Source organism: Procambarus clarkii, chromosome 2 (genome assembly GCF_040958095.1).
Source record: "Procambarus clarkii isolate CNS0578487 chromosome 2, FALCON_Pclarkii_2.0, whole genome shotgun sequence".
Lineage (NCBI taxonomy): Eukaryota > Metazoa > Arthropoda > Malacostraca > Decapoda > Cambaridae > Procambarus > Procambarus clarkii.
The window spans coordinates 24,887,680-24,910,629 of NC_091151.1; the positions used below are offsets into that span (position 1 = coordinate 24,887,680).

Here is a 22,950-nt window from a genome sequence, read left to right on the forward strand (position 1 = left end):
CAATAAATATTACGTCTGCAATATCTGTGCAACATTCATATTATCTCTGATGCAAGATGAAAAAACCTGCATCTTGAAAACAACAAATTGATTGAAAGCTTAAGTGTAATTGTTGTATTTATACAAGTAAAATATAACATATGGTTAATATCACGATATAGAAGATGACGAGTGACATTGTTCAACTGTCAATTTGCATTTATTGATTATATGTCATTCACAAAACAATGAATATTACATTTGTATTTCTTTTTCAGCAAATATTTTATATTATTTGTCACAATACTGTTATTCAGCCTTAACCCTAACTCGGAAAACCTTATATATTTCCACCGGGAAGTAATTATTGGAGTGAACTTGGTATGGTTGGTCAGTCTTTCCAACATTGGACATTTCTGTTTTCTTATTATTTTATTCATCAAGTTCTTATCTTTACTGACTGTTATCTTATGTGGGGTGGGGATGGGGGGTTGCTGACAGTGGTGGACTTGACAGTGGTGAAGATATTAGGAGCGCTGGGGCTGATGTGCGCTAAAATGTTGGTGTAGAGTGGGTAGCGGGTGGTGGTGATGACGGAGTAGCGGAGGGAGTTAAGGCTGTCGGTGCGCAGCCTCTCGACGCTCTGTGCCAGTAACTTGTACCTGTAGAACATATACATAAACATTTATCTGAGGACTAAGGTTGTCTGCCCACTAACGGAGAGACTCAGAAATAGTTTCATAACTATAAAATATAGTTATTGTGTAGCCGATCTTCATGAAATGAAATATACAGCCCAACCACCTATTTTGATACAACGTTTTGTAACTGTTTTGTTACACCATCCCCACTCCTCCGACCCCTCGTCGTCCCCACCATTCCATCCTCCTCCGTCTCCTCGTCCTCCCCATTATTCCCCCCTCTTCCATCCCCTCGTCCACCCCACAATCCCCCACTCCCTAATCCCCTCGTCCACCCCACCATTCCCCACTCACCCATCCCCTCGTCCTCCCCACCATTCTCCACTCCCCCGTCGCCTCGTCCCCACAATCACCCACTCCCCCATCCTCCTCACCATTACCCCCTCCCCTCTTCCTCCAACCATCTCCCACTCCTGTCCCCTTTCCCTCCCTATCATTCCCCACTCCCTCGTCCTATGCGTTCCCAAATTATCTGATGTTCCCATCAGAAAAAAGGGAACATCAAATGATCTGATGTTCCCATCACTACAGAATAAGAAGAACAGTTAAAAAAAGATATTAAAACAAATGAAAAACAAACAAAAAACTATACTCACGAAATGAACAGAACAGTAAACAACACAGCTCAATTCCAACGCAATGTCACACAAAATAATTAAATTAAAATGAAAATAAATCGAAATTTATGAAAATTCATTTAATCAATGAAATTGGAAACATTGAAATGGAATCATAATGTATTTAGTGTGTGTTGCTCTGACGTGCAACAGATGGTGCTGTTTTAAAAAAGAAAACATTTTTTTACCTGTTACAGGTGTGGCATCTATATAGTAGGCATATAAAAACACAGGCATATTCGAATGGAACGTTGTGTCAAAATGTCAAAGCAATCGGTAAAGAGGTTTTAAAGATTTCCCTCACATGAAAAACACAGTTTTTCAAACAAACATGTTTTTCCCCTCACAAAAACAAAATTTTGCATTACACAATAGTTTTAAAATTAATACAATAATGTTAAGAAACGTAATCGTAACAAAACAAGAAAAATGTATTTAGTTTGGAATTAAAAAAGCATAAAGGAATAGAAGTAGCAATATAGTGGGAGATTTCTATTTTGATAAAATACACTAATCAGAAATGCAAGGTGATGCTGAGGCGGAGGTCTTTTGGGGAGAGGTTTGTCAGTGATTGTTTTTTGACAATGTTTAATAATGATATATCTTAGCAGAACAGTACTTTTTATTTAGTGTTAGCCAACTGTGAATAACTGATTTAAAATATTTAAGTGAAGTACACCTTGGAAGAATGTGATCATTATCAAATTAGATTTACTTGTTCAGACACATCATGCATGAAAGAATCATGTCAGGATTCCCAATTATCGTTGTTTTGATTACTTAAAATTGAAGCTGTATTTAAGATAGATCAAATGCACAATGCCTAATATTTGACCACAGATTATCCATTCCTAAAATGAAACAAACAACATTTTTAACAGCATCATATGTAATCACAAACCATAAATTAACAAATCAAAAGCATACCGAAGCCTCCAAGCCTCACAATAAACAAAGGTCAATTCCAATATCACAAAACCTCACTGACAAAACCTTACACAACCACCATCTTTTACTAACAAGAATACAATAAATCCATTACTTATTAACAAGACATGATCCCATCCAAACACCACCATTCTATATAAATAAAAATGTAAATCTTCATTTGTTCAAAATCGTTATCTCCGAAAGTTCTTCACCGATTGCTTTGAAATTTTGACACAGGGTTCCATTCGAATATGCACGTGTTTTTATATACCTACTATATGGATGCCACACCTGTGACAGGTATAAACGTGCTTAAAAAAACAGCGCCATCTATTGGATGTAAAAGCAATATACTCTATACTAAATATGTTACGATTCCAATTTAATGTTTCCAATTGCATTGATAAATATAATTTTCATAGATTTCGATTTATTTTCATTTGGTTTAATTATTTTGTGTGACTTTGTATTGCAATTGAGCTGTGTTGTTTACCATACCATTCATTTCATGAGTATAGTTTAATTTTGTATTTTTCCATTTTTTCATATAATTTTTTTTAACTGTTCTTCTTATTTTGAAGTAAAGGGAACATCAGATCATTTGATGTTCCCATTTTTCTGATGGGGACATCAGATCATTTGAGAATGCATAGAACGAGGGAGTGGGGAATGATTGGGAGGGCGAGGGGACAGGAGTGGGAGATGGTTGGGAGGATGATGGGACGGGAGAGGGGGTAATGGTGAGGAGGACGAGGGAGTGGGGGATGGTGGGGACGAGGGTATGGGGTGGAGAGGACAAGGGGACGGGAGTGGGGGATGGTTGTGAAGATGAAGGGATGGTTGTGAGGATGAGGTGATGGGGTAGGGGGAAATGGTGGGGAGGACGAGGGACTGGGGAGTGGGGGATGGTGGGGAGGTCGAGGGGATGAGGGAGGGGGGGATGGTGGGAAGGACAAGGGGATAGGGGAGTGGGGGATGGTGGGGAGGACGAGGGGATGGGGGATGGTGGGGAGGACGAGGGGATGAGGGAGTGGGGGATGGTGGGGAGGAAGAGGGGATGGGGGATGGTGGGAAGGACGAGGGAATGAAGAATGGTTGGGAGGACATGGGGATGGGGGAGTGAGGGATGATGGAGAGGACTAGGGGACGGGGGAGGGGGAATTCTGGGGAGCACGAGGGGATGAAGCTGTTGGAAGGACGAAGGTACAGGTACAGGGGAGGGGGAGGGGGAAATGGTAGGGAGGATAAGAGGCAGTAGAGTGGGGAATAGTTGGGAGTATGAGAGGGAAGGGGAGAATGTTGGGGAGGACAGGAGGAGAAGGGGAGGGCTGTGGCTCAGCAATACACATGTGCTGCTGAGCCACAGCAACACGTGGCCGGGTACAGCTAGTTACGAATAAGGCAAAACCAAACACAAACTATCACTCATCACTTGTAATAAAAAAAAAGAGTCCCTTGCTATCAAAATAAAACATACTAAAGTCTCACCACTTACTAAAATGACAAAAATTTAATTAAACCACCCTTATGCACTATAAAGTGAAACGTTCACCCAAACCTCTGCAATTCACTAACATGACAAAACATCATCCAAACTATGACCTCTCACTAACAACACATAACCAGTTTCAAACTACCACCTCTCACTAAGAAGACAAGACAACTCCAATCCACGAACTCCAATTAAGAAGACAAAAACACAACAGAACAACCACCTCACATCCAGAAAATAAGTATGTAAGTAATTATCAAAAGAAGGCACCAAACCAGGAAGGCTATGTAGCACCATCAAATGTGCGGAATAATTAGAGGGCGCTAAATATCACCAAGGATGCCAATACGAGAACAAAAACGCATAAGGCGAACGATATCAAAAGTATCCGAGTCACCAAGAATTCTATTGAGGGACAGGTGACCGTGAGGGGCGGTCGGAAAGCAGGACACACTCGTCCTGGAAGTCAGGACATTCAAGAAGGACATGCACGACTGCAAGAGGGACAATGCAATTTGAACAATAAGAAGCAGCGCGGCGCTCCATCAAGTGACCATGGATTAAGCGAGTATGGCCAATACGCAACCTCGCCAGAGCTGTTTCCCATCGCCGGTTACGGTGGTAGGAGGACGGCCACGAGGAAACAACATTTAAGAGTACGTAGTTTGTTACCAGTAACAGACGACCAAGAAGCCTGCCAATGGGTAAGGATGGAGGAATGGATAACCGGGTAAAAGTCAGAATATAGAATACCTTTACGAGAGATGGGACAAGAGCGGACAGCTTCCTTGGCGGCAGCATCTGCACACTCATTTAAAGACACACCAATATGGCTGGGAACCCAACAAAACTCAATCAACTTAAATTTACTGTGAACAAGAAACAGCCAATGCTGGATCTCGACAACTACTGGATGAACCGGATTAAAGGTCCCGAGAGCCATGAGGGCACTACGAGAGTCAACAACAACTACAAAGGAAGACTGACAACGAGAAAGCAGGAAACGAAGAGCATAGAGAATAGCATAAAGCTCCGCTGTAAAGATGCTAGTCTCCGGAAGTAAGCAACACATATAAGTGCGATCAGGAAAAACAACAGAGTAGCCAACACCGTCCGCAGACTTAGACCCATCGGTGAAGACGGAAACGGAGTGGGGTGAGAAGAAAAATGCTCAAGGAAAAGGCATTTTTGAACAGTAGGAGGGGTAGAAGCTTTAGTGAAGCGGGTCAAGGATGTACAAAACTGCGGAAGGGGGGACTCTCCATGGGGGCAAAGAGGGAACAACACGAGGAGAAATATTAGAATTACGAACGAAAAGAGAATCCTGTAAGCGAGATAACCGAACAGAAAGAGGGAGGTGGTGAAGAGGAACAGGAACCGCAGGAGGGGTAAAAGTTTAAGCACGACAAAGGCGAGACGAAGGATGTTGCAAGGACCGCACAAGATAGCGAAGACAGTAGCGATCACGGCGGTCCTGGAGAGATAGGAAGCCAGTGTCAACATGCAAGCTGAGGACGGAAGTCGAACGAAAGGCACCAGAACTGAGGCACAACCCAGTATGGTGCAAAACATCAAGACGGTGAAGAGTAGAAGGAGAAGCAGGCGAGTAAGCAGGGCAACCATAATTGAGCTTAGACAGGACGAGAGAGGAATGTAAAGCGAGGAGAATGCGCCTACCCGCTCCCCAAGAAGTATGGGACAATACCCGAAGGAGGGTAAGGGCCTTAGAGCACTCAACACGGAGGTAAGAGATATAGGGAGACCAAGACAAACGAGTGTCAAAGAATAACCCCAAAAGCTTCGCGGAATCTTTGTACTCAAGGGGACGACCATAAAGTGACAAAGAGGGACGAAGAACGACCCGTTTCCGAGTAAAAGTCATGGCACAAGTCTTAATAGTAGAGAACTTGAAGCCATGATCGGTGGCCCAAGACGACACGGCATCAATCGCAAATTGAAGCCGGCGCTGAAGAAAAGGCGAATCATCACCCTGACAGCAAAGGGTAAGATCATCTACATAGAGAGCGGAGAAGAGACCAGAAGGAAGAGAGGAAAGATGCCCATTGAGGGCAACCAGAAAAAGAGTAGTGCTCAGAACACTACCCTGGGGCACACCTTCGTATTGCTGGAAAGAGGTAGAGAGAGTGGTACCAAGCCTCACCCGAAAGAAACGACGAGAGAGGAAGCTGCGGAGAAAGAGAGGGAGACAACCACGAATGCCAAAAGAATGAAGCTGGGATAGAATATGATATCGCCAAGTGGTGTCGTAAGCCTTTTTCAGGTCAAAAAGGACGGCAACAACGGAGGTCTTCGCAGCAAAAGCAGTACAAATATAGACCTCCAAGTTCACTAGGACATCTGTTGTGCTGCGGCACTTGCAGAAACCAAATTGAGAAAGGAGAGGAGGTGATGGTGTTCCAGGAACAACATCAGACGAACGTTAACCGTACGTTCAAAGAGTTTGCAAACACAACTTGTTAGGGCAATAGGGCAAAAGTCCTTAGGGGAGGTTCCCAGAGACCCCGGTTTGTGAACAGGGAGAACAACGGCATCGAGCTAGTCCTCAGGGACTGACGACGACTCCCAGATCCGATTATACAGACTCAGTAAATACTGAGACTTGCACGGAGGGAGATGGCGAAGCATCTCATAATGAATACCATTGGAGCCCGCCGCTGTAGAACCAAAGAGGGCCACGGCAGAACGAAGTTCAGAGAGAGAGAAGGGATCATTATAGGGAAGCTGAAGACGAGTGCAGCAATCTAAAGGACGAGATTCAAGGACAGGTTTACGAAGAAGGAAAGATTGGGGAAGATGAAGACCAGAGCTAACAGAAGAAAAGTGGGAACCCAGTTCGGTAGCGACCTGCAACGCGTCCCCCCCACAAGAGTACCATGGAGGTGAAGGACCGGCGAAACATCAGGAACGAGTTTACTTGCTATCTTGCGGATACGCTTCCAGATCTGTGGTAGAGGAGTTTCAGATGTAATAGTGGAGACATAAGATGCCCAACATTCATGTTTAGCCATACGGAGGGTCCTACGGGCCACCGCACTCGCCTTCCGAAAGAAAGGAAAAGAATCGGTTGTCTGCTTACAGCGGTCTCTCTTCCAGGCTGCACGCTTATAGCGGACAGCCCGAGCACAGTCCGCATTCCACCAGGAAACGCACTTCCGTGGACCCCGAAAGGAAGAGCGAGGCATAGAGCAGAGGGCAGCGTCGAAGACAGTATCATGAAAAAGGAGGAGAGATCGAAGTAGAGGCAGAACGGAGAGGTCAGAGAGAGCAGCATTGAAGATAAATAGGTTCCAGTCCGTCTTAGCAAACTGCCACCTAGGGAATGAGAGGGGAGGGTCAAAAGAGAAAAAGGTAACAAGGATGGGGAAATGGTCACTGTCATGGAGGTCATCAACAACCTGCCACGTGAAATCTAAATAAAGAGAAGACGAGCAAAGAGAAAGAGCAAAACAGGAAAGGGTGCGAGTTCAAGAGTCCAAATACGTGGGCTCACCCGAATTCACAAGTGACAGGGAAGAAGAGAGGATAAACGGCTAAAGAAGGCGACCCCGGGTGTTCGTCAGAACATCACTCCAAAGGGAATGACGACAATTGGAATCTTCCAGCAGGAGCACAGGCTCCGGCAAGGAGTTCAGTAGGTGTTTCAGATCGGGAAGAGAAAGCGGGACACTCAGGGGGGGGGGGAGATAAATGGAGCAAACGGTGTACAAATTCCCCACAAAGATATGAGCAGCAGAACAATGGCGGGAGAGGCGAAGGAAAAAGCAATGGGACAATGGGAACATCAGAACGAATCAAGAGAGCAGAAGAGTTAGGAGCCCCAGCAACAGCTGGAGAAGGGGGGGGGGAGAGAGAGAAAGGAATAGCCACGAAAACGACCAGGGCGAGCACCAAGCATCGGCTCCTGGAGACAGACACAAAGAGTCGAAAACTGCAAAATCAGAAGTTGGGGTTCAAGGAAATTGGCATAATACTCCTGAACGTTCCATTGAACAATAGACATCGACGGGTAGAGAAAGGACAACAACAGAGAACAAGGAAGAAAAAAAGGCGAAAGAGGAACATAGCACGTTAAAGAATATCAGGGTCGGAATCTGGGTCAGCAAAGTCAGGGTTAGGGGGCATGGGTAAACTGAGCAAAGACGGAGGGAAGGAAGCGGGAGAAATGACCAGAGGTGGATGGGCGGGGTCCGGAGGAGGAAGAAGAGGAGACAACCAAGAGGAGCAGTCAAGGACAGCAGCAGGAAGAGGAGTAGAAAGAGGGGAGCACACCTCAGCAAGGGCAGCAACCGAGAGGGAAGCAGGGGCCAAAGAAACCTCCATCACAGGAACAGGGGGCGCAGCCACCGAAATGGGAGGGGAAGAAGCGAGAGGGGTTGAAGCAGGGGCCAAGGAAGAAAGCGAAACCTTCTTACCCGCCGGGGAGGAGGAAGGAGAGGAGCCAGGCTTACGCTTCTGACTTAAAGAGACAGGTGTCCCAGCAACTACGTACTGGGCAACGGATTCCAGTGTCTCAACAGGAGAAGCTGAACGAGAGCACACACGACGGCCGGTAGGAGAGCGACAGCCCTCTCACACCCCAGACCCCCCAGGTCCTCCTTCCTAGGCTCACCCATCCCAGATATCCCTTGTCCCCCAACTCCAGTGGAATCAACAGAAACTGAGAATGGACAGAAGAGAATCAGCTTTAAGGTCATGTACTCAAACATAGATGGGATTACAAACAAGGCTAGTGAACTTTGGGAAACAACACAAGAAGTAAACCCAGATGTAATTGGACTCACAGAAACCAAACTCTCAGGAATCATAACGAATGCGGTGTTTCCCCAGGACTACACTGTAATAAGGAAAGAGAGGGAATCAAGGGGAGGCGGAGGAGTGGCTCTACTGATGAGAAAGGAATGGAGTTTTGAGGAGATGGTTATTCCGGGCTGCGAAGGGTTCAGAGACTTCATAACAGGCACCATGACAACGGGAGGACCAAGAGTAGTAGTAGCAGTGATATATAACCCACCACCAAATGAAAGAAGACCCAGGCAAGAGTATGACAGAAACAACATGGCAGTTAACATTATCATGGAGAGAGCAGCTGCTGCTGCCTGTAGAAATCAATCCCATCTTCTCATAATGGGGGGACTTTAATTATGGAAGGATAGACTGGGAAACAGGGAACCACATGGAGGTGAGGAAGCATGGAGAGCGAAACTGCTGGAGGTTCAAGACATGATGGACTACATCACACAGAAGTGTAAGGAGGCAGCAGTCAAGTTCGTCCAAGTCCAAAAGGAAAAAAATGAAATGGAGATGAGAAAACCATGGTTTAATCAAAGATGCAAGCTAGCAAAGCAGCTAAGTAAAAGGTAGTGGAGAAACTATATAAACAACAGAACACTAGAGAGCAGAGAAAGATACCAGAGCTCCAGGAATGAATACGACAGGCTGAGAAGAGAGGTAGAGAGGCAATATGAAAATGACATAGCGAGCAAGACAAAGACTCAACCCAAACTGCTGCATAGCCACATCAGGAGGAAAACAACAGTGAAGGAACAGGTAATGAAACTGAGGATAGGGACTGAAAGATTGACTACAAACGACAAGGAAGTGTGCAAGGAACTCAATACAAAATTCCAGGAAATCTTCACCTCAGAGCAAGGAGAAGTCCCAGATATAGGGAGGGAACATCAAGCCAGACACCACTAGAGGAGTTTGTGATTACCAGTTGGGAGGTGAGGAAGCATCTGCTAGATTTGGACATGACAAAGGCTATAGGCCCGGATGAAATCTCACCATGGATTCTAAAGGAAGGAGCAGAATCTCTGTGCCTATCACTTTCCATGGTGTACAACAAATCGCTGGTAACAGATGAACTGCCAAAAATGTGGAAGACGGCTAATGTAGTCACTATATACAAGAAGGGTGATAGGCAGGAGGCACTGAACTACAGGCCAGTGTCTCTAACTTGCATTCCATGCAAGATGATGGAAAAGATTGTGCGAAAAAAGCTAGTGGAACATCTGGAGCAGAAGAACTTTGTAACACAACATCAGCATGGGTTCAGAGATGGCAAATCGTGCCTAACAGGATTAATTGAGTTCTATGAGCAGACAACAAAAATCAGGCAAGAAAGAGAGGGCTGGGCAGACTGCATATTTCTGGACTGCCAGAAAGCTTTTCACACAGTACCACATAAGAGACTAGTGTACAAACTGGAGATGCAGGCAGGAGTGAAAGGGAAGGTACTCCACTGGATAAGAGATTACCTAAGCAACAGGACACAGCGAGTCACTGTGAGGGGTGAGGTCTCGGAGTGACGGGGAGTCACCAGTGGAGTCTCACAGGGATCAGTCCTTGGACCTATGCTGTTTCTGATATACGTAAATGATCTCCCAGAAGGAGATACATAAGACCACACACAAAAGACCGTCCCTCACTACATAACAAGGCCACCCCCAGACCACCATCCCTCACTAAGACAAGACCACTCCCAGACCACCACCCCTCACTAAGATAACAAGACCACACCCAGACCACCACCCCTCACTAAGATAACAAGACCACACCCAGACCACCACCCCTCACTAAGATAACAAGACCACTCCCAGACCACCACCCCTCACTAAAACAAGACCACACCCAGACCTCCACCCCTCACTAAGATAACAAAACCACACCCAGACCACCACCCCTCACTAAGATAACAAGACCACACCCAGACCACCACCCCTCACTAAGATAACAAAACCACACCCAGACCACCACCCCTCACTAAGACAAGACCACACCCAGACCACCACCCCTCACTAAGATAACAAGACCACACCCAGACCACCACCCCTCACTAAGATAACAAGACCACACCCAGACCACCACCCCTCACTAAGAGAAGACCACTCCCAGACCACCACCCCTCACTAAGATAACAAGACCACACCCAGACCACCACCACCCCTCACTAAGATAACAAGACCACACCCAGACCACCACCACCCCTCACTAAGGTAACAAGACCACACCCAGACCACCACCACCCCTCACTAAGATAACAAGACCACACCAAGACCACCACCCCTCACTAAGATAACAAGACTACACCCAGACCACCACCCCTCACTAAGATAACAAGACCACACCCAGACCACCACCCCTCACTAAGAGAAGACCACCCCCAGACCACCACCCCTCACTAAGATAACAAGACCACACCCAGACCACCACCCCTCACTAAGATAACAAGACCACACCAAGACCACCACCCCTCACTAAGATAACAAGACCACACCCAGACCACCACCACCCCTCACTAAGATAACAAGACCACACCCAGACCACCACCACCCCTCACTAAGATAACAAGACCACACCCAGACCACCACCCCTCACTAAGATAACAAGACTGCACCCAGAGCGCCACCCCTCACTAAGATAACAAGACCACACCCAGACCACCACCCCTCACTAAGAGAAGACCACCCCCAGACCACCACCCCTCACTAAGATAACAAGACCACACCCAGACCATCACCCCTCACTAAGATAACAAGACCACACCCAGACCACCACCCCTCACAAAGATAACAAAACCACACCCAGACCACCACCCCTCACTAAGATAACAAGACCACACCCAGACCACCACCCCTCACTAAGTGTTACGTACCCGAGCCCAGCGTCCGAGCACGGAGCAGTGACGACCGCGCCATCTGTGGGTCAGCTCCCGAAACCCCCTCCAAATGGACGACGCCATCTAGTGAGAACGAGATATACCGGCCACAGGGGCTGGTTTCCCGTCTTGATTAGCTCGTAACGTAGCCACTGCTGACCTCTGGTGAGGTGACGCTTAGACAGCAACGCCATCTATGGAGTGGATAGGTGGGCCTTTGCGTCTAAGCCTGTAAGTGAGGTGCCCTAGAGTGTAACTAGTGCTGATGACATGTCTGATTACAGAGTCGACCTGGGACTGCTGTAATGGAAGTTGGATCAGTCTACCCAAGGCAGCCGTAGAACCTCCACGCATTTGCTTCTGAAACGGTGATTCACCCCCCCCCCCCCCCCGGATGAACACTGTTGTGTTAGCCTGCCTGTGAGGTGGCATAACCAGGGATTGTCGTACCCGGGGCTGACTGTTGGAGAAGACTAGCCACTGGGGTGTTGTGGTGAGGAGAGTGATCTGTGAAATCATACGAGGCTCCTGTCTAGGGCTCGCAACCCTAGTATCGGTCGTGGAGTGGCCTACGCAGCATAGCTGATTGAAACCTGCCAGCTACAGGCTGGATTTGTGATTGACGGCCTCCACGACGGTGCACCCAGTGGGACTGTGATTTGGCTGGCCTGTGGCCGGGGTAGACTCGCTAGGAGAATCCAAGGATTCGTCGAGAGGCCACAAGAAGAGGATCAAGGGCTAAGCATCGTTGAGCACCGTGGAGCATCCCGTGTCTTCGAAGAAGTTATTGTAAATAAGTGTAGTAATAGCAACCCCGTTTGTGACTGGTTATATATTTATTTATGGTGATGGAATATATATTTAATTTTGTGCAGTTTTATCCCTTCCCCTTTAATTTACTTGCGTTACGGAACACACCTCTTGAAAGCCACTACTAGCTTGGGGCCGGATACCCAAACTCTATAAACAGCAGAGAAAGAACCCAGTTGCGACCCAAGAGGGCCGTAACACTAAGATAACAAGACCACACCCAGACCACCACCCCTCACTAAAATAACAAGACCACATCCAGACCACCACCACCCTTCACTAAGATAACAAGACCACACCCAGACCATCACCACACCTCACTAAGATAACAAGACCACACCCAGACCATCACCACTCCTCACTAGGATAACAAGACCACCCCCAGACCACAACCTCCCCTCACTAAGATAACAAGACCACACACAGACCACCACCACCCTTCATTAAGATAACAAGACCACACCCAGACCATCACCACCCCTCACTAGGATAACAAGGCCACACCCAGACCATCACCACCACTCACTAGGATAACAAGACCACCCCCAGACCATCACCACCCCTCACTAAGATAACAAGACCACACCCAGACCACCACCCCTCACTAAGATAACAAGACCACACCCAGACCACCACCCCTCACTAAGATAACAAGACCACACCCAGACCACCACCCCTCACTAAGATAACAAGACCACACCCAGACCATCACCACCCCTCACTAGGATAACAAGACCACACCCAGACCACCACCACCCCTCACTAAGATAACAAGACCACACCCAGACCATCACCACCCCTCACTAGGATAACAAGACCCTACACACACACACACCACCACCTGTCGTTAACAAGAGTGAACCATTAAATAAACCATCACCCCCTTACTCGCAAGACTAAACTGCAACCGAACTACCACTCATCACTAACAAGACCAGCTCATCCTAACCCTAACACCTTACTACAAAGACAAAAACTAACCAAACTACCTCCCCCTTTTGGATAAAATAAGACAACACCCAATTTATATTTCCTCATTAAGAAGTCACGAATGGAACCAATAGACTATCCCTCTCTCACAAAACATGGCCACACTCAAACTACCGCCATTCTCACTACAATTCTCAATCCGAACAGCCCTTACCAATAATAACCAAATTACCGCCCCGTCTCTAACAAGAAAATATACCACCAAACCACCTCCCCTTAACAATACGTGAATACAATCAAACTACCAGCAAACACTAACGAGAAAAGCTCTCACCCTAAACCCTAACTACATATAAATAACTACAATCGACCACATTAGGACAGAAAATGGCACTCACTGATATTTGGAGCCACCTGAACAACGGCCTCTCTCTTACCTCTCTGGATTGGGAGCTGCAGGTCTGTGTTGAATCATCTTGTATCTGACGTAAGGGTTCGGGTATCTCCACACCGTCATATCTGAAGACGTAACCCTATTCCACATATCATCGTCCTCGCCTCCCCATCCCCAGTACATGTTGCTCCAGCCATTCACCTTTAATATGTGGCTCTCCATCATGAGACAACCACCTCCGAAATAGCTATGGTAGGGATTCCTGTGGGAGAAATAGAGTGAGCTGACATTTTGGGGCACTGAGATGCCCACTTGGGGAGTGAGAGCGTCGGGGTACTGAGATGCCCACTTGGGGAGTGAGAGCGTCGGGGCACTGTGGTGTCCACTTGGGGAGTGAGAGCGTCGGGGCACTGTGGTGTCCACTTGGGGAGTGAGAGCGTCGGGGCACTGTGGTGTCCACTTGGGGAGTGAGAGCGTCGTTTCATTTAGTGCAGTTATGTGTTGGAGGGAAACCTGGAGAATAGTTATTGCTGTGGCAAATTTGGTTTTGTGGGAGAGAATATAAGTTATGTATAATCAACCCCCACATCTGAAAATTATAAAGATAAAGTAAGTAATTATCAAAAGAAGGCACCAAACCGGGAAGGCTATGTAGCACCATCAAATGTGCGGAATAATTAGAGGGCGCTAAATATCACCAAGGATGCCAATACGAGAACAAAAACGCATAAGGCGAACGATATCAAAAGTATCCGAGTCACCAAGAATTCTATTGAGAGACACGTGACCGCGAGGGGCGGTCGGAAAGCAAGACACACGCTCGTCCTGGAAGTCAGGACATTCAAGAAGGATATGCACGACCGTAAGAGGGACAATGTAATTAGGACAATAAGGAGCAGGGCGGCGCTCCATCAAGTGACCATGAGTTAAGTGAGTATGGCCAATACGCAACCTCGCCAGAGCCGTTTACCATCGCCAGTTATGGCGGTAGGAGGACGGCCACGAGGAAACACAACATTTAAGAGTACGTAGTTTGTTACCAGTAACAGACGACCAACAAGCCTGCCAACGGGTAAGGATGGAGGAATGGATAACCGGATAAAATTCGGAATATGGAACGCCTTTACGAGAGATGGGACAAGAGCGGACAGCTTCCTTGACGGCAGCATCCGCACGCTCATTTATAGAGACAGCAATATGGCTGGGAACCCAACAAAACTCAACCGACTTAAATTTACTGTGAACAAGAATCAGTCAATGTTGGATCTTGACAACTACTGGATGAAACGGATTAAAGAACCCGAGAGTTATGAGGGCACTACGAGAGTCAACAACAACTACAAAGGAAGGCTGATCACGAGAAAGCAGGAGATGAAGAGCATAGAGAATAGCATAAAGCTCCACTGTGAAGATGCTAGTCTCTGGAGGTAAGCGACACATATAAGTGCGATCAGGAAAAACAAGAGTAGCCAACACCGTCCGCAGACTTAGACCCATCGGTGAAGACAGAAACGGAGCGGGAGTGAGAAGCAAAGTGCTCAAGGAAAAGGCGTTTTAAAACCGTAGGAGGTTATCTTGAGGTTATCTTGAGATGATTTATGGGCTTTTTAGTGTCCCTGCGGCCTAGTCCTCGACCAGGCCTCCACCCCCAGGAAGCAGCCCGTGACAGCTGACTAACACCCAGGTACCTATTTTACTGCTAGGTAACAGGGGCATAGGGGTGAAAGAAACTCTGCCCATTGTTTCTCGCCGGCGCCTGGCATCAAACCCAGGACCACAGGATCACAAGTCCAGCGTGCTGTCCGCTCGGCCGACCGGCTCCCCTAAAGGGGTAAAAGGAGGGGTAAAAGCTTTAGTGATGCAGGTCAAGGATGTACAAAACTGCGGAAGGGGAACCCTCCACGAGGGCAAAGAAGGAACAACACGAGGAGAAATATTAGAAATACGAACGGAAAGAGAATCCTGTAAGCGAGATAACCGGACAGAAAGAGGGAGGTTGTGAAGAGGAACAGGAACCACAGGAGGGGTAAAAGTTAAAGCACGACAGAGGCGAGAAGAGGGATGTTGCAAGGACCGCGCGAGATAGCGAAGACAGTAGCGATCACGGCGTTCCTGGAGAAACAGGAAGCCAGTGTCAACATACAAGCCGAGGACAAGAGTCGAACGAAGAACGAAAGGCACCAGAACTGAGGCGCAACCCAGTATGGTGCAAAGCATCAAGACGGCGAAGAGTAGAAGGAGAAGCAGACGAGTAAGCAGGGCAACCAAAATCGAGCTTAGACAGGATGAGAGAGGAATGTAAAGCAAGGAAAGTGCGCCTATCCACTCCCCAAGAAGCATGGGACAATACCCGTAGGAGGGTAAGGGCCTTAGAGCATTCAACACGGAGGTAAGAGATATGGGGAGACCAAGACAAACGAGTGTCTTAATCACCCTGACAGCAAAGGGTAAGATCATCGACATAGAGAGCGGAGAAGACGCCTGAAGGAAGAGAGGAAAGAAGACCATTGAGGGCAACCAGAAAAAGAGTAGTGCTCAGAACACTACCCTGGGGCACACCTTCGTATTGCTGAAAAGAGGCAGAGAGAGCGGTACCAAGCTGCACCCGAAAGGAACGACGAGAGTATGCTGTGGAGAAAGAGATGACCACGAAGGCCAAAAGAATGAAGCTGGGATAGAATATGAAAGTGCCAGGTGGTGGTGTAAGCCTTTTCCAGGACAAAAAGGACGGCAACAACGGAGGTCTTCGCAGCAAAAGCAGTACGAATATAGACCTCCAAGTTCACCAGGACAGCTGTCGTGCTGCAGCACTTGCAAAACCAAATTGAGAAGGGGAGAGGAGGTGATGGTGTTCCAGGAACCACATCAGACGAACGTTAACCATACGTTCAAAGAGTTTGCAGACAACTTGTAAGAGCAATAGGGCGAAAGTAATTAGGGGATGTTCCCAGAGACCCTGGTTTGCGAACAGGGAGGACAACGGCATTGCGCCAGTCCTCAGGGACTGACGACGACTCCCAGATCCGATTATACAGACTCGGTAAAAACTGAGACGTGCACGGAGGGAGATGGCGAAGCATTTCATAATGAATACCATCGGAGCCCGCCGCCGTAGATCCGCAGAGGGCCAGGGCAGAACGAAGTTCAGAGAGAGAGAGAAGGGATCGTTATAGGGAAGTCGAAGATGAGTGCAGAAATCGAAAGGACGAGACTCAAGTACAGGTTTACGAAGAAGGAAAGATTGGGGAAGATGAAGACCAGCCCTACAGAAGAAAAGTGGAAACCCAGTTCGGTAGCGACCTGCAACGGGTCTGCCACAAGAGTACCATGTAGGTGAAAGACCGGTGAAACATCGGGAACGAACTTACCCGCTATCTTGCGGATACGCTTCCAGATCTGTGACAGAGGAGTTTTGGACGTAATGGTGGAGACATAAGATGCCCAACATTCACGTTTAGCTGTACGGATGGCCTTACGGGCCACCACACTCGCCTTCCGAAAGAAAAGAAAAGAATTGGTCGTCTGCCGACGGCGGTGTCTCTTCCAGGCTGCACTCTTACAGCGGACAGCCCGAGCACAGTCTGCATTCCACCAGGGAACGCAATTCCGTGGACCCCGAGAGGAAGAGCAAAGAATAGAGCGGAGGGCAGCGTCGAAGACAATGTCATGAAAAAGGAGAGAGCGAGGGAGAGGTCAGAGAGAGCTGCACTGGGGGTAAAGAGGTTCCAGTCCGCTTTCGCAAACTGCCACCTAGGGAAGGAGAGGGGAGGGCGAAAAGAGAAAAAGGAAACAAGGATGGGGAAATGGTCACTACTATGAAGGTCGACAAGAACCTGCCACGTGAAATCTAAGTAAAGAGAAGACGAGCAAAGAGAAAGATCAAGATAGGAAAGGGTGCGAGTCCGAGAGTCCAAATGTGTGGGCTCACCAGAATTCACAAGAGACAGGGAAGAAGAGAGGATAAACGGCTAAAGAAGGCGACCCCGGGTGTTCGTCAGAACATCACCTCAAAGGGAATGACGACAATTGAAATCACCCAGCAGGAGCACAGGCTCCGGTAAGAAGTCCAGTAAGTGTTTCAGATCAGGAAGAGAAAGCGGGACACTCGGGGGGAGATTAATGGAACAAACAGTGCACCATTTCCCCACAAAGATACGAGCAGCAGAACAATGGAGAGGCGAAGGAAAAAGTAAGGAGACAAAGGGAACATCAGAGCGAATCAAGAGAGCAGAAGAGTTAGGAGACCCAGCAACAGCTGGAGGGGGGGGGGGGTGGGAGAGAAAGGAATAGCCACGAAAGCGACCAGGACGAGCACCAAGCATCGGCTCCTTGAGACAGACACAAAGGAGCGAAAACCGCGAAATCAGAAGTTGGAGTTCGAGGAAATTGGCTTAATAACCCCGAACGTTCCATTGAAGAATAGACATTGACGAGAAGAGAAAGGACAACAACAGAGAACAAGGAAGAAACAAAGGTGAAAGAGCAACATAGCACGTTAAAGAAGATCAAAGTCGGGATCAGGTTCAGCAAAGTCAGGGTTAGGGGGCATGGGTAAACTGAGCAAAGACGGAGGGAAGGAAGCGGGAGAACAGACCAGAGGTGGACAGGCGGGGTCCGGAGGAGGAGGAGGAAGAGGAGGAGGCAACCGAGAGGAGCAGTCAAGGACACCAGCAGGAAGAGGGGGAGTAGAAAGAGGGGAGCGCACCTCAGCAAGGGCAGCAACCGAGAGGGAAGCGGGGGCCAAAGAAACCTCCATAGTAGGAACAGGGGGCGCAACCACCGAAATGGAAGGGGAAAGGGCGATAGAGTCAGAATAAGGGGCCGAGGAAGAAAGCGAAGCCTGCTTACCCGCCGGGGAGGAGGAATGAGAGGAGCCAGGCTTACGCTTCTGACTTAAAGAGACAGGTGTCCCAGCAACTACGTACTGGGCAACGGATTCCAGTGTCTCAACAGGAGAAGCTGAACGAGAGCACACACGACGGCCGGTAGGAGAGCGATGGACATCAGCCCGCACTGACAGGCAGCGGGGAGAGACAAGAGACGGAAAAGAAGGATGGGAAGGAGGATCGGAGGGAGACGAGGAAGATGACACAGGAGACATAACAGACCGGACAGAAAGTAAGGGAACCCCAGACAGAGGACCAGGAGGGGACCCTTCGGGACAGAACTCAAAGGAACAGAGGAGGGGGCAGTGGGCGTATCAGGGTCCAAGGCCCAGAAACGGTTGTGGGCCTGAGGAAGGTGGGAAGGACGAGGAGAGGAAGAGCGCAACACGCGAGCATAAGAGACGTTAGCATAAGACGGGAGCCAGCGAACGTGGCGCCTTGCCTCAGGAAAAGATAAACGCTCCCGGTGCTTCAAGTTGAGGACGGCTGCCTCACGCATGTAATGGACACAGGCACGGGAGAAGGTAGGGTGGGCCTCACTGCAGTTGAGGCAGCGAGCCTGGGGAGAAGTGCACTTCGACTTCGAGTGACCTTCACCCCCACACAAAAGACAGAGAGAGACAGTCCCAGAGCAGCGGAGGGCACCATGCCCAAACCTCCAGTACGTGTTAAAAAGCCTAGGAAAAGGAATGTACACCTGGACAGAGCACCTGGCACCAGCAAGAATGACAGAGGATGGAAGGGTCCTACCATCAAAGGCAATCTTCACAAACCGAAGGGGCTGACGGTGACGACCACGAGGGGGACGAGTAAACGAGTCTACCTGGAGGACAGAATGGCCCTGGGCATCAAGGATATGCCGAATATCATTGTGGCAGTCCTGCAGATTCCGAACACCGGTCGCAACATGGGGCGGGAGGAGAATAGTGCCAACACTGGCATTCAACCGAGCGTTTTTGAGACCCGAACAGGGATCTCGCCAAGGCAGGATAAGGCAGCCAAGCAGGAAGCTGCATCCTGAGAAGGAGCAGCAACGACACGTGTACCGAGACGAGTGGGGTTGAAGGTAACAGAGGCATCCACAGAATCAACAAGATGGCGATGGAGGGAGAAATCGTCAGGAGGCGCAGAATCAAGAGGGAGGAGATCAAAGTATTTGGCCCATGAAGCGGGACCAAACAAGGCCTGATACGCATCAGTACGGGAAGGAATCGAGCGAGTGCGGCCGTGGCGCGAACAGCGTTGAGAACCCCCAGAGAGAGAGGGGTTAAAAGTCGCAGAAGTCACTACGAGAGACTTAGCCGCACCAGGGGACGAAGTGGTCACCACTGGGGGCTTGAGGCTCGACCCAACCACAGAGGAGGGAGGGGAGCTGGGGAAAGAAGTCAGGAGGGTCAAAGAAGGAGCAAGGTCGGGGCCCAACGCAGCAGGGGCTACAGAGCCCGGTCTTCCAATACAGGCCGACTCGGGGGCTTGGTCGCCCACCCCACGAGCCTGAGAGGGTACAACAGACACATTCAACGACATACAGATAAAGAGAGACAAATTCATCCACGAATGTACCCCCATACCCACCATGGAGCCACAATTAGAGGCAGGACACCTAACAGTAAGCTATCGCCGATCATGCCGGGGCCCCCTAGGGGTGCGTCGCGAGTATACGTTTCACAAATGCCACCTTAAGAACCGTCAGTCTGTCGAGATCGGGTTCAGCGACGAAAAGGGTATTGACAATAAAAGGTTTTCCTCAGTCGAGATGTTGGGTAGTACAGTTCTACGGGTGCAAGAGTATGCCTCCTCAAGCACCCGGGCGTCAAAATAGAAGAAGTCCAAAGGAATAACCAAAACAAGCAAAAGGTCGGCAGGAATCGACAAGCAGATAGGAGAAGAGGGGGAGAAAAACGAAACATAAGGAAAAGGAAAAGCGATCCGGCACAATTAAAGAAGAGAGCAAAGTATTATGAAATAAAAGTATTATGAAAAGTTATACTGAACCATTGTGCTTAGTGATAACAAATCTTTATACATTTTCTCCATGTAATAATTTCTATCATACTCTGATAGATCTAGAGTTGCTATTGATTATTTTCCTATACTTTCTTCCTCAATTGATGAGGTCTCCAAGTTTCTCTTCTTTCGCCAGATCTCTACCTTTTATTCTAGCACAGATCTTTCAATATTATTAGTTCTGTATATTTTTATGTTACTTGATGACATTTGCACTCTTGCTTACGTTTCAATTGTAATCCTTCCCTTGCAGCCCACACTAAACCTTCACTCTTATGGCATGTACTCTTATTTACTCTATTTATTTATGCTCTTATTTACTCACATTTTATTCGTATATAAATATTCTTTACCTGTTTTCTGGAACAAATCTTTTATCAATATCAAAATTACATTTAATATGTCCTTGAAGATAACACTACAACACATGAAAGACTGCCTCAACACTGGATACTGTTGTAAAATGTTAATAAACATTTTCCTTTGTAATTACACTGCTCTACGAAAGTCTAATTAACTTTTGTTTATAGCATGTGTCTCAAATCTAGTACTGCTCCTTTTTCACAAAAACGCTTCATTTATTCAACTTACACAAAAACTGTCCTAATTATTTGAACAGACATGCCAGGGTTGAGTCTTAAGCCTACAAAACATAGAGCTACAAGAGTTGTTACATTCTTGTACAGCCACTAGTACGCGTAGCGTTTCGGGCAAGTCCTTAATCCTATGGTCCCTGGAATACGATCCCCTGCCGCGAAGAATCGTTTTTTCATCCAAGTACACATTTTACTGTTGCGTTAAACAGAGGCTACAGTTAAGGAATTGCGCCCAATAAATCCTCCCCGGCCAGGATACGAACCCATGACATAGGGCTCGCGGAACGCCAGGCGAGTGTCTTACCACTACACCACGGAGACTGCTTAGTTACATAGTTACATTACTTTCTTCTGTAGATACTTCTATGGCATCAGTTCTTAGGAACTTGCTATTTTAGTTCTCCTTTACACATATGATCTCATAATCCTCACACTTCCGTCTCTATTAGCGGTAACCTTGAAACAGTCACTCAAAGTACTCAGCACTCTACTTGTTTCCGTTCGAAAACTTTGCCGTTGTGGTGGCAACCACAAAACTTTGCCGTTGTGGTGGCAACAACAAAACTTTGCCGTTGTGGTGGCAACAACAAAACTTTGCCGTTGTGGAGGCAACAACAAAACTTTGGCGTTGTGGTGGCAACAACAAAACTTTGCCGTTGTGGTGGGAACAACAAAACTTTGCTGTTGTGGTGGCAACAACAAAACTTTGCCGTTGTGGTGGCAACGACAAAACTTTGAAATGAGAACTAAATATTATCCCCATCAGTTTTGACTTCAAATTATTTAACAGTCGTCTGTGGAGTCTTATTCTTCCCTTCCAAAAGTTATACATTATTGAGTTAATAATGTTTCCTCTGATATTACCAGATAAATACACAAATATGACTATTAGCACATGTCTAACATTTGATGCGAACAGTCAACATTTGACTAATAGCACAAGAAGACACGAGCATCAAATGCTGGTGTCTTTTCTCACCTATAATTGAATGTTGAGAGAGCAACAGCCAGGTGTCTTGGCTGAGGTGAACAGTGATAGAGGTGGAAGTCATTTTCAGGCAGCAGATCAATGTCGTGAAAGGCGTAGCAGACCCACGGACCCTCCTTGCGGGCCTCCTTGAAGCCCACGTTCAGTAAACTGGCGCGATTGAAGGGTGCCGACCCTGTTAGAGCAGAGATGTGATACATAAATGTATTGTCAACGTAATACGGGAACATTACCATTACTTGTAACATGTTGGTTTGTCTGTGTAGAACGAATACATTGACAGGAAAATGAGAGTAGTAGTTAGGGAAATAAAATCAATAAACTAACAGACATTAAAAAATATGAAAACAAAATTATGTGAATATGAATATAAAATAGCACGTAAACTAATGACTCCTGCACTTGTTTATTAAATTCCGGAACTCTGGTCGATTCTAATGATTTCAAACATATTTATGACAACCTGGATAAATAGCAACTGGCGAGTCAACAGCAGTTGCACACATCATGCCCTTAACTCAAGACTGGAACTTTAGGCCAGAAGTTACCAGGCTTACAGAGCAGGATAAAACACCTAATAGCATGCTAAGACATAGGACGTCTACTCTCCAGCAGGATACCCGGAGAGTAGACGATAAATGAGGAGCTAGAACCATGGCAAAGGACTGCCAGCTAATAATCAGGAAGGCAGCGGTTAATATGACAGACCATTTCCCTGTTTTACAGGATGAGAACTTGAACGAAAACTATGAGAACATTAGTGGGAACGTGTAAGCAGGACAGCTGCTCATTACTACAACAAAACAAAAGGAACATAGAGGAATTTGATTGTTCTGGGATTTAAAAGTAGAAATATGGGAAGGATTTAGTCTAGGAATACAAGAAAAAGAGTTAGTGTATGTTTTCCAGGGACCATGGAGTCTAGTCAGTGGATGGATTGAT

General features: G+C 47.4%; 1 pseudogene; it reads right to left on the reverse strand.

Annotated features, from left to right (window-relative positions):
• Positions 1-442: 442 nt before the first annotated feature.
• Positions 443-22,950, reverse strand: part of LOC138365957 (beta-1,4-N-acetylgalactosaminyltransferase bre-4-like) — a 74,295-nt pseudogene continuing 51,787 nt past the window's right edge.